The sequence below is a fragment of the Ursus americanus genome, chromosome 3 (genome assembly GCF_024610735.1).
Source record: "Ursus americanus isolate L20-20 chromosome 3, mUrsAme1.1.p, whole genome shotgun sequence".
Classification (NCBI taxonomy): domain Eukaryota; kingdom Metazoa; phylum Chordata; class Mammalia; order Carnivora; family Ursidae; genus Ursus; species Ursus americanus.
The window spans coordinates 50,648,375-50,663,857 of record NC_142129.1 but is presented as its reverse complement, the minus strand read 5'-3'; the positions used below and the strand labels follow the sequence as shown (position 1 = coordinate 50,663,857).

At 44.1% G+C, this 15,483-nt stretch overlaps 1 pseudogene; it reads left to right on the top strand.

Moving 5' to 3' along the window:
• The first annotated feature begins 12,730 nt into the window (after positions 1 to 12,730).
• LOC123789584 (large ribosomal subunit protein eL6 pseudogene) lies at positions 12,731 to 13,571 on the top strand (annotated as a pseudogene).
• The last annotated feature ends 1,912 nt before the right edge of the window (positions 13,572 to 15,483 follow it).

Here is a 15,483-nt window from a genome sequence, read left to right as displayed (position 1 = left end):
TTTTTTTTTTAAAGATTTTTTATTCATTTATTTGACAGAGAGAGAGGGAACACAAGCAGGGGGAGTGGGAGAGGAAGAAGCAGGCTCCCAGTGGAGCAGGGAGCCTGATGCGGTGCTTGATCCCATGACCCTGGGATCACGCCCTAAGCCAAAGGCAGATGCTGGACAACTGAGCCACCCAGGAGCCCAGGGCCGAATAGTATTCTATTATGTAATTACGTCACATTTTCTTTATCCGTTCATCTGTCAATGGAGACTTAGGTTGTTTCCATACCTTGACTACTGTGAATAGTGCTGCAATGAACATGGAATATATACCTGGAGGTGGGGTTGCTAGATCATATAGTAGCTCTAATTTTAATTTTTTAAAAAAAGATTTTATTTATTTATTTGACAGAGAGAGAGACAGCCAGCAAGAGAGGGAACACAAGCAGGGGGAGTGGGAGAGGAAGAAGCGGGCTCTTAGTGGAGGAGCCTGATGTGGGGCTCGAACCCAGAATGCTGGGATCACGCCCTGAGCTGAAGGCAGACGCTTAACCACTGCGCTACCCAGGTGCCCCGCCCTAATTTTAATTTTTTGAGGGACCTCCTTACTGTTTTCTGTAGTGGCTGTACCAGTTTATTTCCCACCAACAGTGTACAAGGGTTTCCATTTTTCTACATACTTGCCAGTGTTTGTTATTTCTTATCTTTTTGATAATAGACATCCTAACACATTTGAGGTAATATCTCATTGTGGTTTTGATTTGCATAAATTATGCCTCCTTGATGATTAGTAACGTGGAACATCTTTTCATGTAACTGTTGGCCATTTGTAGTTCTTCTTTGGAAAAATGTCTGTTGTGGTTCTTTGCCCATTTTTAACTTGGGTTATTTGGTTTTTTTGCATGAAATCCTGTATTTTAGATATTAACCTATCAGATACAACATGGTTTGCAATTTCTCTCCCATTCCATAGGGTGCCTTTTAATTTGGTTGATGGTTTTCTTTGCTGTGTAGTGCTTTGGTATGCTTTTATTAAAACAACATTTGTTAAGTAGAGCCCTGGGGTGCCTATGCTTCAATAAAAGACCACAAGAGAAATTGAGATACAGAAGCTTATTACTCACAATCCTGGAGAGAATACATCGCATGATGCCTCACAGGGCTACATGGCGGCGGGGGGGGGGGGGCGGTCAATGCAGGGTACAGGCAGAGAGAGTGACAGGATCTGGGGCACATGCCTTTATTAGGGTCTGAGAGTGGAGTGCTTCCTGGGCTGAGGCTGGATTTGTCAATTCAAAGAAAAAAGAGTGGAGTTTTGGTAAACTCTGTGGGGGAGGGGTGGGTCTCATCCAGTGTGCACAAGGGGGAGGTTGGGGAAAATGTTTACGTCAGAGGCTACTGGAAGAGTCACATCAGGAATTTACATTTGCTTGTGTTCCTGAGGGCTGTTTGTTATCCGGGAGACCTGCCTGCATGATGGGCTAGTGTCAGTTTGAAGTCCCCACAAGGCAGTCGGCCAAACAAAATGGATGCCAAGGCAGCAATGCCATGCAGTAGCTTAGCTAAACTCTCAGTAATCCATCCTGTGATACCTCAGCATCAGGAATAATAATCACGTGTATAGCAGATACATTCAAAGAATAGGTATTGTTTTCTGAGGCCCTTGTAAAGCACATTTAACGAAGGCAAGAATGATGAAACCCATGGTTAATAGACTTGCTACTGTTTGAAATCCAGTTCTTAGTTATTCTCCCAGGTGTATGGTGAAAGCCATGAGAACAAACCAGGGAACTCGAGGAGTGTGGGAATTTGTTGAAATATTTTGCATATATGATGAGTGATATGTAAATCTTGACACATCTTCTGGAGGTTGTCCCGTACCTGTCCTGACTTGTTAAAGTACATGCAGCAAAGAGCTCCCTGTAAAGAACAGCTTCCACACCACTCAGCCAATAGGAAATCTAATGCCAGTTGATTATCCATCACCATTTTGTACTAGTGAGCATTACTGCTGCGTCAGACTCGGAGTATGATGGAGTGTCTGCATGTGGTTGGCTAGGGTAGCTGATAATTGCTGAGTGGTTTTTAATATTTGATCCTGTTTGGCTAGGGTGGAAGCACTGTTCCTCTGTCTCTCCTCCAGTGGTAATAGCCAGTCCCAACAGGATAGGGATAAGAATGGCTTTCTTGGTCTTACTAGCAGGACATCTGTAGTGGAGAGGTGCCAGGAGAATAAAGGGTAGCTGAAATATTGAAGGTAATAATGTTGCAGTAATAAGGGTCATCTCTGTGGACTGCTTGTAGCCTGGGAAGGGTCAAGTGGACTTGCTCCTGGCCCCTTGGATTAGGCACACAGTAGAATTTGAATTTGAATGGGATATTATTTATTATGAAGGGGCTCTGACTATATGGGGTGAGGTCCAGCCTTTTGTGTTTCACTATATTTGGGACCCTTTAGAAAGTACCACTGTGGGGAGTTAATTATTTTGATGCTTACCCACAGAGTGCCCTGTTTGGGGTCTAGATTAAGGGTTTGGTTTAGCCTAAATGAGGTTTGTGATGTTTGGGAGGGTGGGGTTTAGGACAAGGAGCTGATCGCTAGGAGGAATGGTGGGATAGATAATGAAATGGGGCTGTAGGTCTGACCCTGAATGGTAACAGATCCAATATCATTTTTAAAAAAAGATTTTATGTGTTTATTTTGTTTTAGAGAGAGAGTGTGTGCGCACGTGAGTGGGGGTGGGGACGAGGCCAAGGGAAAGGGAGAGGAAGAGGGAAAGAATCCCAAACAAACTCTGAGCTGAGCATGGAGCCCAATGCAGAGCTTGATCTCATGACCCTGAGATCATGACCTTGGCCGAAACCAAGAGTCAGACGCTCAACCAGCTAAGCCACCCATGCACCCCCAGATCCAATATCATTTTACTTACAAGGCCTGGGTTGCTATGTTGGAGGTTCATATGAATATAATCATGTCAGATCTGGCTCACTTTGTTGTGGTGTGGGGCAGGGTTGTGGCACACAACAGGGAAAGGCTTATGGATAGGATGTGAAGAGGAGTGTAGCAATTTCAGATGTCGAGAAGGTGCTGGTGGTTGTGGTGGGAATGATAAGAGGAGTAGGGTCTGTCATGGATGCATGGGGTGGGAAACAAAAGCTGTAGGGGCGCCTGGGTGGTGCAGTCATTAAGCGTCTGCCTTCGGCTCAGGGCGTGATCCCGGCGTTATGGGATCGAGCCCCACATCAGGCTCCTCCGCTGGGAGCCTGCTTCTTCCTCTCCCACTCCCCCTGCTTATGCTCCCTCTCTCGCTGGCTGATTCTCTCTCTCTGTCAAAAAAATAAATAAAATCTTAAAAAAAAAACGAAAAACAAAAGCTGTAATCTAGTACATTGAGCAGTGAACACAGCAGCGGGAGGTCCCTAACCATGGGATCTAAGCAAGTCAAGTTAGAGATGTTGCAACCAAGTGTCTTACTTTGGCTAGTGCTGTTTAGAAAGTCTGGCCTGCCAGAAGGATGAACGGATGGCTGGTGTTGCCAGGGGCACTTACTGTTTTGCAAGCATTTTGATAGATGCAAAATTCATGAGGCAAGTATTTAACTATTCCAGAAAAATAGAACTCTGTGGGATTCTCAGGGTTGGTCGAACGAGGTATTTTTGCAACTTGGTCTTGAAGCTAATAGTCATCACAGTCACTTCTCTCCTGGTGTGGAGGCAATCCGGGATGGGAAAGTCCCCAGGCCCAGCAAGGCTGGGAAGTTTTGTCTCCCTCATCTGTCTCTTGGGTTGTGGCATTGCAATCTGAGCTACAGTTGTCTCCAACAGTGAGCTCTCACTCCGTCTGGGGCCATGTCCTCTGAGGGGTTGGTGTGCTTGGGGGTGGTGGAGGCAAACCCCAGGGAAGGATGGCCTCCCCAGGTGGAGATCCATGAAGGGCAGGAGTAGCTGGCTGGTGTTAAATTCCAAGTTTAGACTCTTATTTTGGGGTGCCTGGCTGACTCAGTCAGAAGAGCATGTGACTCTTGATATTAAGGTTGTAAGTTCAAGACTCGTGTTGGGTGTAGAGATTACTTAATAACAAAAATTTTAGGGGCACCTGGGTGTTTCAGTCGGTTAAGTGTCTGCCTTCAGCTCAGGTCATGATCCCAGGGTCCTGAGGTCAAACCCCACTTTGGGCTCCCTGCTCAGCGGGGAGCCTGCTTCTCTCTCTCCTGCTCCCCCTGCTTGTGTTCTCTCTCTCTCTCGATCAAATAAATAAATAAATAAATAAATAAATAAATAAATAAATAAAATCTTTTAAAAAATTTTGGGGGTGCATGGCTGGCTCAGGCAGTAGAACATGCAGCTCCTGATCTCTGGGTCCTGAGTTCAAGCCCCATGTTGGGTGTAGAAGTCATTTAAATAAATAAACTTTAAAAATATTTTTTAAAAATTCTGAGTGTGTATGCTGGAGGCCTGACTCAAGATGGAAATACAAGTATGGGCTCTGCTGTTAGGTGAGCAGATCTCAGTGAACTCTGTCAGATCATTAAGGGCGCACCTTGCAAGGAGCATAGCAATGTCCATGACCAAGATTTTTGGAGACTCCACCCACAATTTATATAGATAATGGGCATATTGATGTATTAATTGTAGGGACATTTTGTGGATAGCAGCTTTACAGTCTAGAGATTAGCCCATTACAACTATAGGAAATTCATCAGGGCACAAACCTGCCATTCAGATGAGTCTGATTTGGCTACATTGGCAAGGCCATTCTGCCTGGGAAATAATTTGATACGTGGTGTAAGGAGGGAGTAACTCATTTTAGAATCACTTTCATTGGCACCATTTAATGTGGATGGAGGTGAGCTTTGGGTCGGGATCTGTGCTCCACGACATGCTGGCTAAAGCCCTTCTAACAGGGCCCACCAGCATCTGGCACCCAATTGTACACCTGGCTGATTTTGTTCCCTCACATCTGAAACAAGGTGAGGCCCCAGGGGTCTTTTTTTTTTTTTTTAAAGATTTTATTTATTTATTCGACAGAGATAGAGACAGCCAGCGAGAGAGGGAACACAAGCAGGGGAGTGGGAGAGGAAGAAGCAGGCTCGTAGCGGAGGAGCCTGATGTGGGGCTCGATCCCACAACGCCGGGATCACGCCCTGAGCCGAAGGCAGATGCTTAACCGCTGTGCCACCCAGGCGCCCCGAGGCCCCAGGGGTCTACTAGCAACCCTATTATCCAGGCTGTGCCCAATAGCAGTAATAGCCACAACAGAGAACATTTGCATTTGACTAGCTTGTGGGGTTGAGCAATCTGGATACTGACCAAAGGATGAGTGTACTTGCTTTGGAACAAGAGGTCATTTCCCTCTTCCCCTAAGGTCAGGTAGGGGCCTTGTCTCAGTCTACTGATAGCAGCTATAGACCCCAGGATTTCTGTTTGGATTTCATTTCCTAATGTGACTGGAATCCACTAGGCAGAAGGCCTCTTTTCCTTTCTCTGAGATCTACACAGTTCTGCTGGTGGGTCCTGGAGCTTATAATTTCAATCTCTGTAAAATTTTTGATGAATTTGGTTTAAGCAGGGAGCCTTTATAACCCAAATAGCAGGGCAAAGCTGGTCTTAGCTTCACTGCTGGTACTGGGTCATTGTCTGGGCCAATGATAGTTGTTTGTTTGTTTGTTTATATATTCATTTATTTATAGAGTAGGCTCCATGCCCAACATGTGGCTTGAACTCATGATGTTGGGATCGAGAGTAGCACACTCTACTGACTGAGCCAACCAGACTGGGCCAATGATATTTATATAATTGTGATTGCTAAACAATTTGGTAAAGGTTTGTCTCCTTGGGCTCTGTATTATAAGAGGGTCATATTGCACAATCTGCCCTTGATCAGGCTGGCAGCATGTGTAAGATGGTGACATGGTAGAAAAGTCAGCATGGCACAGGGAGTATTCATCTGGTGAGCAGATGGGTGGTGTCCTTTCTGATATGGAGGTTCCTTGGAAATGCTATCAGGGGACTCCTTGGAGGAGACCGATATTTGATGTGGGAAATTTGGAGACATGAGGTCTGGGAATTAAGCAGTATTGGAGCCTGGGGCAAAATTTCTATCCACTTGGGGACCACTTATTGTTTAAAAGGTTAAGAAGGAAGTAGGTCACTGTGCCTGTCCCTGTAAGTCTAGCCTCTTGGGGCCAGTAAATTAGGTTGAAATTCCACAAGATTCCATGTTCTAAAGCCTGTGACCAAACAGCGTGGGAGGCGAACTGGGTTCCTTGATCTGAATCTACGATATCTGGTGAGCCAAAGGAGATGATCGTATACCTGGTTAAGAAGGAGATGACATGCTGGGAAGTGGTCAGCAGGAGTCTAGTGAAGTTATCAGTGATGGTGGTTATGTACTTACCAGCTTCAGCAGAGGGTGGCAGCAGCCCGAAAAAAATCACTTTGCCATTGTGAGTAGGGTCTGTTACCCCAGGAGATTACATGTCTGCCAGAGCCTTCCAGAGTTTTCTTTGGGAGCAAAGAGGGGTATTCACTGATTGGGCCTATTGTCATTGTGAGGGAGGCGCAATGACAATAGGATAAATCAATGAGTGCTGTCACTCCCCTATGGCCCCTATGGCCTGATGGAATATGGGTGCACTCTGCTAGTGGGTATGACATCTCTGGAAGAATAGTTGTGTCCAGAACTGTGTCTGATAGTTTGGGAGGTGGCTCATGCAGGGCCTTGGAACAGGTGTGTAATTTGGATAAGGAGTCTGCGATGTTATTATAGTGTGTTCCTTGTGTTTGTTGGCATGTGTGCAGAGACTGACCATAACTGGCATATGTGAGTTGGCTCTCTCTTTCCAAGTGGAGATAACCCAGATAGGCTTTCCCTGAATCATGAAATCACCCCTTTGTTATTGTCCAGACCAGACTGTGGGCCTATTGGCTACCGTCCAGGAGTCAGTAAAAATGTGTGCCCTTGGGAGTGTCATTTTTATGGCCTGGCGTAGAGTCAGGCAGACTGTCACCAGCTCTGCCGGTTGGGCTGAGCCAGGAGGGCTCCCCTGGACTTGGGGTATGCAGCTAGCAAGATGATCTGCTGCAGCCTTTCGGCAGGTAGCATCGTGGACGATGTGTTGCTGCCCACTCCCTTTCCATGTCAGGCAGTTGCTCCCAAAGGGCTCCCCAAACTATGAGAGGGACTGGCAGTGAAGGTGCCTCTAGCTGCACCTCAATGTCAGTGGACAAGGGGCTGAGCATGGGGAAAGCCACATCCTCCTGTAATTTGGAAAAACCCTGATAGCAGGTTTAACCCTTTCCTAAAGGTACAGTTTCCTCTTTAACAGTGAGGCCTCAGTGGCCCTGCTAAGTCTCTTTTGCATCGAAACCCTAAACCAAGGCAAGATGGGAACTTTGTGTGTGAAGCTGGGAGCCTGTTAATATGTATTTCTCTAAAAGGGTCCGGTAGGCTACCAAAATTTGGTGCTTAAGTGTCATGTGTCTGACTGCTATGTGGGGCAGGTGTTTGGTCCAGAACCCCATGGGGAGCCAGGTAGAGCCACGTTTAGTCCAGAGACTCCATGAGGTATAATGAAGCATCGCCAGTGATTCAGTTCACAAGTCTGAGCCTCAAGGGACTAAGGCAAGGCCTGCTGCGTGTCTCGTTGGGCCAGCCATGATGCAGTTTCTTGAGGTACTCCCCAGTAGAGAAAAGTTGATTTAGGGGCACCTGGGTGGCTCAGTTGGTTAAGTGTCTGCCTTTAGCTCAGGTCATGATCTCGGGGTCCTGGGATCGAGCCCCGTGTTGGGCTCTGCGCTCAGCAGAGAGTCTGCCTGTCGCTCTCCCTCCTCCCTGCTCCTCCCCCCCCCTTATCCCTCTCCCCCGCCCCCTGCTCCTGTGCCGTGCTTGTGGGGGGTATGCGCTCTCTCCTTCTCTCAAATAAATACATGAAATCTTTAACAAAAAAAAAAAAAAAGGGGAAAAAAAAAGCTATTTGCATGTAATGGCATAAATAGGCCTAAGTAATATGGATAAGTGTGGAACATGTGCAAAGATGAAAAGACCTCATATGTGCTGTGCCTGCCATAGGGTAGTGGGAGGCTTAATTGTGAGGAGTTGTTTTCTTTAAAAGATTTTATTCATTTATTTGACAGAGAGAGTGAGCGAGCACAAGCAGGGGAGCAGCAGAGGGAGAGGGAGAAGCAGACTCCCCACCCAGCAGGGAGCCTGATGTGGGACTCGATCCCAGGACCATTATAGATGACATTCTATATGTTGTTAAAGGCAGCAGTGCGCTAGTTTGAGTGAATTTAGATCTTGTCTGCATAGGGTATGTGTGTTTGCAGGGCTGTTTAGGTAATTCCTAGGGAGCTCTTAGTAAAGGTATACTGGGTGCCCTCAAAACTGAAAACAAATTGAGGTGTGGGTCTTCAGTTATTGGGGTCAGGTAAAACAAGTTGGCTAAATCTTGGACAGTAAAATAGGGGCCCTGAGTCCTTTGGATGTCATCTGTCATCTTTATAATAATGGGAATGGGAGCTATAGTGGTCAGAACCTGGGCTTTTAATAGTCAATTGTTAATAGTCAAAAATTTTTTTTTAAGGAGATAGAAGCTTATTGAATATACTGCAAGGGAGTGGTGCGCAGGACTGCAAAGGAGAGGCCGTCTGCCACTAGTCAATTTTTAATAGTGAATTGTTAATCTTCATTCATTGGTGACTGGACTTAAAACTGGCCAGATAGAGCTATTAAAGAGGGAGATGGTGGGCCTAATGACCCTGGTGTCAAGCATATCTTCAATGATGAGCTAAAAACCCCTTGTATCTTGCTTCAGGCAATATTGTGATGTATTTGCTGTTTTCAGTGGAGGAAGCATTTGGATATGTTCCTGTTTGGCAGCTCCCATAAGAAAGGCCAGAAAGTTAGGTTTACCCCACCAGGTTTGTGGCTGGGTGAGGGCATCCATACCTACAGTAGGGAAAGTGAGCTAGGGGCCATGGTTGTTGGTAATCATTTTAGAAATATGGTGCTAACAGACACATGTAGCTTAGTTTGTACTCTCTTTACAGTTTTACCTGCTATGCCTTAAAGGCTGTATGAGGTTCCCTTGGGGAATTTATATTCCAGGGGGAATTTTAATTCCAGGGGGTTACCTGGAATTACTGTAACCTGGACTCCTGTGTCTAATAGAGCCAGGAGTGTTTCTATCAGGCAATTAGAACTTGTGCCATGTGCCAAGTATGAGACTCGTGATATCCCAGAAGGTCAGGGAATGCAGTGTGACAGCAGCAGGGTATGCAATGACAGAAGGACCATGGCGCCAGTCCTACTTGCCTTTGCAAGAAGCCATGACTTCCTGAGTGAAGGTGCCCCTTTCATACTGGTTAGGACTCTGAGTTCTGTGCCCATCCACAAACACAGGGGTCAGAGAAGCAGAGTCTCCTTCTAAAGGCAGTGCCTGGCACCTTGGGAACCCACACTAGGTGGGAAGTACCATTAATGCATGGGACTTATGAAAATCCTAGCCAATTGTCCTAATAGCCACTACCTGGGTCAGTGCTTAGGGTCAGGACATATATCTGGTCTAACACCCACTGGGGGATTTACTCTCTGTGGGGCAATTAAAAAACTGAAAAAACATCTGCGGCACCTCAAACTAGCTTTAATGAGCAGCGCTCTGAGGTTCGGGAAAACCGGTTGTTTCTTTTGGAGCTTGCACTTTGGGATGGGAAGCCTGAGCAGCATTCTGCATAGGCAGTATGCTGCAGTGTAAGGGAAAGTAGCAGAAAACGTGTGGTCCAAAGTGTGCTTGGACATTCTCCAGGACCTGTGAGGATCTTCTGTATCTCAATTTTTCTTTCTTTCTTTTCTTTTTTTAAAAAGGTTTTATTTATTTATTTGACAGAGAGAGAATGAAAGAGAGAGAGAGAGAGAGAGAGCAAGCAGGGGGAGTGGCAGACAGAGGGAGAGGGACAAGCAGACTCCCTGCTGGGCAGGGAGCCAGACGTGGGGCTCCATCCCAGGACCCTGAGATCATGACCTGAGCCAAAGGCAGATGCTCAACCATCTGAACCACCCAGGTGCCCCTGTATCTCAATTTTTCTTAGGGTATTTTACTGAACCATGGCTCACCAGGGCTTTTCTTAGCAAATATCAATTTAACAAAATCATAACAATTGGTATCACGAACAGGATGGTAGAGCTACGCTTGCAGTCGACCGCAGGGAACGTCTTTTACCTGCAGTGGTTGACTGATTAGCTCTCCCAGGTGAGCAATTCTATCTGGGATGAGTCCGTTCTTTGCTGGTGTTCCTTTCTGCTACTTTGTGGAAACCACCCTGCAGTCTAAGCCCAATGTTTCCTTCTTGTTTTTTGTTTGAATCATCTATCCTTTGTTGAAAGTGCAGTATTGAAGTTCCCTGCTGTTATTGTATTGATGTCTATTTCTCATTTGCCTGATGTGTAAAGGTCGCTCCGCTAATTTCTGGATTTCTCTCAGAAGGAATTGCTCCATGTGTAGCTGTATATCTGATGTATCCATGGGAGGAGGGAAGTTCGGGAGCCTCTGACGTCACCGTCTTGGTCCCTCGCTCCTCTTTCCTTTTTCTTTATTTTCAAAATTTTTCCCTCTCCAACTCACTTGCTTCCTATGTCACTAGGAAAACGAGAATTTCTGTAAGCTCCCACTACCCTATCTACTCACCCAACAGCGCTCTACCAACTGCTGTTTCTTCCCTTTTGTTACTACGAATGCCTCATCCATGCTCTTAGCCAGGGTCAACTAACCCAGCAGTGGGTGCTGGAGCCTGCTCATACCAGCTCACAAGGGCTGACTGTTAACATTGTAGGACTATCGTGAGCTGGTTATTAAACCACCAATAGTTCAGAATTAGCTACAACAGGAGTATTTATATTACAGACATCAGCAAATGCTACAACTTGGTATTTTTCTCATGTTAACCAGTGGTTAACATGTACTCTTTGCCTATTCATGTAACGTACCTTAAGTTATACACACACACATTTGTGTTTATGAGATACATTCATGTTGATATGTATAATTCTAGTTCATTCATTTTTACTGTCCTGCCCCACTACACATGAGCATGAGCTCCATTTTCATCAGTTATATTCTCTGCTACATTCCTAGGGCTTAGAGCATTACCTAGCACAAAGCAGGCTCAATACATATTTATTTGGTGGAACAAATGGGTTGTGTCTGAAATTCTACCTCTGCTACTTCTCTGAGTTAATATGTTAATCAGTTATTTGGGAATTTAATAGATCTTTTTATTATTATTATTTTTTAGTAAACTCTGTGCCCAGTGTGGGGCTTGAACTCATGACCCAGAGATCAAGAGTTGCATGCCCTGGGGCGCCTGGGTAGTGCAGTGGTTAAGCGTCTGCCTTTGGCTCAGGGTGTGATCCTGGCGTTGTGGGATCGAGCCCCACATCAGGCTCCTCCGCTGTGAGCCTGCATCTTCCTCTCCCACTCCTGCTACTTGTGTTCCCTCTCTCGCTGGCTGTCTCTATCTCTATCAAATAAATAAATAAATACAATCTTTAAAAAAAAAAAAAGAGTTGCATGCCCTATGGACTGGGCCAGCCAGGCGCCCCAGAGTTTAGTAGATTTTAATATGCTGACCCACTTGGGTTTTCAAACCTTATCAAGGAATTCATTTTGCATGTCCTTTACAACCAGAAGAGGGCAAGCTTGCAGGGAAGAATAGGTAAGAGATGGCCAATCATAAGTGTGGGGAGCTCTACCTGGTTTGGGGATTCCGAGGAGATCTAGCAGCGTTCAGGGTGGTAGGACAGCAGACTGCTTTGGGGAGTCAATGCCACCAGGTGGCAGTATGAGCATGCTAGAAAGCCAAGGCAGGGATCCCGGCCGCAAGGGCCCTTGAATGCAGGTAGGTGACTCAAAGATACACATTTCCTTCTTTTTTTCCTTTGGCCAACTCATCTTTTTTAACATTAGTCTTTTGCAGCTTTATATAAGTTGTTGCTTTATATATCCCCTTACATTTGACAATACTAAATTTAAAATATTGGAGCAGAAGAAACCAGATTTAATTTTTTAAAGTTTTAATTAATTTATTCATTTTTCAAGTAATCTCTGAACCCAACATGGGGCTTGAACTCACAACCCTGAGATCGAGAGTTGCATGCTCGTCTGACTGAGCCAGCCAGGTGCCCCCTCCAAAATTTTTTTATTGAGATAAAATTCACATAACCTAAAAATTACCATTTAAACTCTTTTAAACTGCATGATTGAGTGAGTTTTAGTATATTTACAATGTTCTACAACCATTATTACTATGAATTCCAGAATATTTGTATTACTCCAAATAGAAACCCTGTACCAATTATGTAGTCACTCCTTATACTCCCTTCCCTCCATCCTCTAACAACCTCCCTGGACTTGCCTACACTACACATTGCATATAAATAGAATTATACAATATGCAACACATTTTTTTTTTAATTAAGTAGGCTCCGCGCCGAACATGGGGCTTAGACTCACAACCCTGAGATCAAGGGTTGCATGCTCTACTGATTGAGCCAGGCATTGCCTCTGTAGCACATACTTTTAATGGCAAGATTTATCTATGGTGCCAAAATAAGGCTAGGTTCCGTCTAAAATATCACAGTTTATACAGGATGGGAAAAACACACTTGCCTTAATATTTTGTAAATGCTCAGTTTTAGGGACTACCCAAATGGTAGTGGCAACTTTCCAAAAGAAGAAGATGGAGCTCTTTCTCATCTTGCAAGATGGCAGGCGAAAAAGCTGATACTAAGGAGAAGAAACCTGGAGCCAAGAAGGCTGATGCTGGTGGCAAGGTCAAGAAGGGTAAACTTAAGGTTAAAATGCCAAAGAATTGGAAGCCACACTGCAGCCGAAACCCTGTCTTAGTCAGAGGAATTGGAGGATGTTCCCTATCGGCTATGTATTCCAGAAAGGCCATGTACGACAGGAAGTATTCTGCAGCTAAATCTAGGGTGGAAAAGAAAAAGAAAAATGTTCTTGCTACTGTCACAAAACCAGTTGGTGGTGACAAGAATGGTGGTACCCGAGTGGCTAAACTTTGCAGCATGTCTAGGTATTATCCTACTGAAGATGTGCCTCGAAAGCTGTTGAGCCAGGGCAAAAAACTTCCAGAGCGAGCATCACTCCTGCTACCATTTTGATCATTCTCCCTGGGCGTCATAGAGGCAAGAGGGTCGTTTTCCTGAAGCAACTGAGAAGTGGCTTGCTACTTGTGACCAGACCTCTGGCCCTCAGTCGGGTTCCTCTGTGTAGAACACCAGAAATTTGTCATTGCCACCTCCACCAAAATTGATATCAGCAGTGTGCAAATCCCAAAACACCTCACTGATGCTTGCTTCAAGAAGAGGAGGCTGCATAAACCCAGACACCGGGAAGGTGAGATCTTCAACATGGAGAAAGAGAAATGATCACAGAGCAGAGCAAGTTGGTCAGAAAGCTGTGGGCTCACAAATTCTGCCAAAAAAGCAAAGCTGTTCCTCAGCTTCAGGGCTACCTCTGCTCTGTGTTTTCTCCCACAAATAGAATTACCCTCTCAAATTGGTGTTCTAAATTTTTACAAAGAGGGCGCCTAGATGGCTCAGTCTGTTAAGTGTCTGTCTTCCGCTCAGGTCATGATCTCAAGATCCTGGGGTGGAGCTCCCTGTTGGGCTCTGTGCTCAGAGGGGAGTCTGCTTCTCCCTCTCCTTTTGCCCGCACGCCCCGCCCCGCACTCTCTCTAATAAATAAATAAAATTAAAAAATAAATAAATAAAATTTCTTACAAAGAAACTAATTAAATAATTGATCCATTAAAAGAAAAGAAAAAGGTTGAGGACTCAAATCTGATTTTGCTCCTGGGCAAGATTTAATAAAGGATTATTCAAAGTACCACTTATGTGCTCTTACCAAGTAAACACATTATTATAAATGAGAGTTTGCTAAGGACATGTATTTTCAGATTAATCTTTCTTTCTTTTGATAGGATTAATGCATTTGTGAAAAAGTGAAAATGACAGTAAATTCTGACTTCTGCAAGGTTTTGGAATAGTTTTCTCGTTAACATCTTCCATACTGCAAGGTCCTTGAGTGCAAGGGATTATGCTTCATTTGTCTTTGGGTCCCCCATGCCTGGAACAGTTCTTAATAGTTTGCTATAGTTTGTGCTCTGCATAAGTAAGTATATTAATTGAATGAAGGATGCAGAAGTATGGCTCAGATGCTGGTACAATTGAGTGGTTACTGGTTAGACAATCTTGCCTAAAAGATCCAGCCAATGGATAGATACCAAACTAGACAAATGAGAAGTTCAAACTGTGAAATAGTAGGTAAAGCACAATACCAATTTGGTTTTGAAAATGATATATTTGCGTGGAATAATAGAAAAAAATCTTTGTGTGTTTCAGAAGGGAGTGTGTGGCTAGTATGCTGTTCTAATGAGCAATCAATATTCAGTGAAATTAAAAATTTGACTCCTGAGTATGTATCTCAGAGATACTCTTCACAGATCCTTAAGGAGACAGAAATGCGAATGTTTATTATAATTAAAAAAAATTTTTTTTAAAAGATTTTATTTATTTATTTGACAGAGAGAGACAGCCAGCGAGAGAAGGAACACAAGCTGGGGGAGTGGGAGAGGAAGAAGCAGGCTCCTAGCGGAGGAGCCTGATGTGGGGCTCGATCCCAGAACGCCAGGATCACACCCTGAGCCAAAGGCAGATGCTTAACGACTGTGCCACCCAGGTGCCCCCATAATTTTTAAAATTTTGTTTGTAACAAAGCACAGAAAGCAACATGGGGCGGTACCTTAGACCTGGGTAAGAGGTTTTCGACAGATAAATATAGCAACTGAGGAACTTTTGCAATAACGAACAATTCATATTACTAAATGTGTATGTGTGGTTTAGACATACGTGCTTAAAATGGAACACTGATGCTTTAAATTGTACACTGAAAGATAGAATTATGAATACTTTTACTTTCATAAAAATATGTTAAAAGGTTTAGTTAAATTTTTGGAAAACTGAATTTAAAATTCAGCTTTATTTAAACAATTTTGGCTGAATATTCTAATATCTATTAATTATAATTTATGCTGCATTGTAATATAATAAATAATTTTGGATACTTTAGAAGAAAAATACTTTTTTGAAAATAGTATATGAGATTTCATTTTAATTTTTACTTTTACATATATTTTAACTTTTTAAAAAAGATTTTATTTATTTATTTGAGAGAGAGCACAAGTTGGAGGGGAGGGGTAGAGGAAGAGGGAGAAGCAGACTCCCTGCTAAGCAAGGAGTCAATGGCTGGGCTCAACTACGATGTGGGGTTTGAGGCTCTATCCCAGGATCCTAAGATCATGACCTGAGCTGAAGTCAGACACTTAACTGACTGAGCCACCCAGGCACTCCTGTATTTTTAACTTTTAAAATGAAAATATAATTAAATTGTATAAAATCTGAATATATTACAGATTATTTTT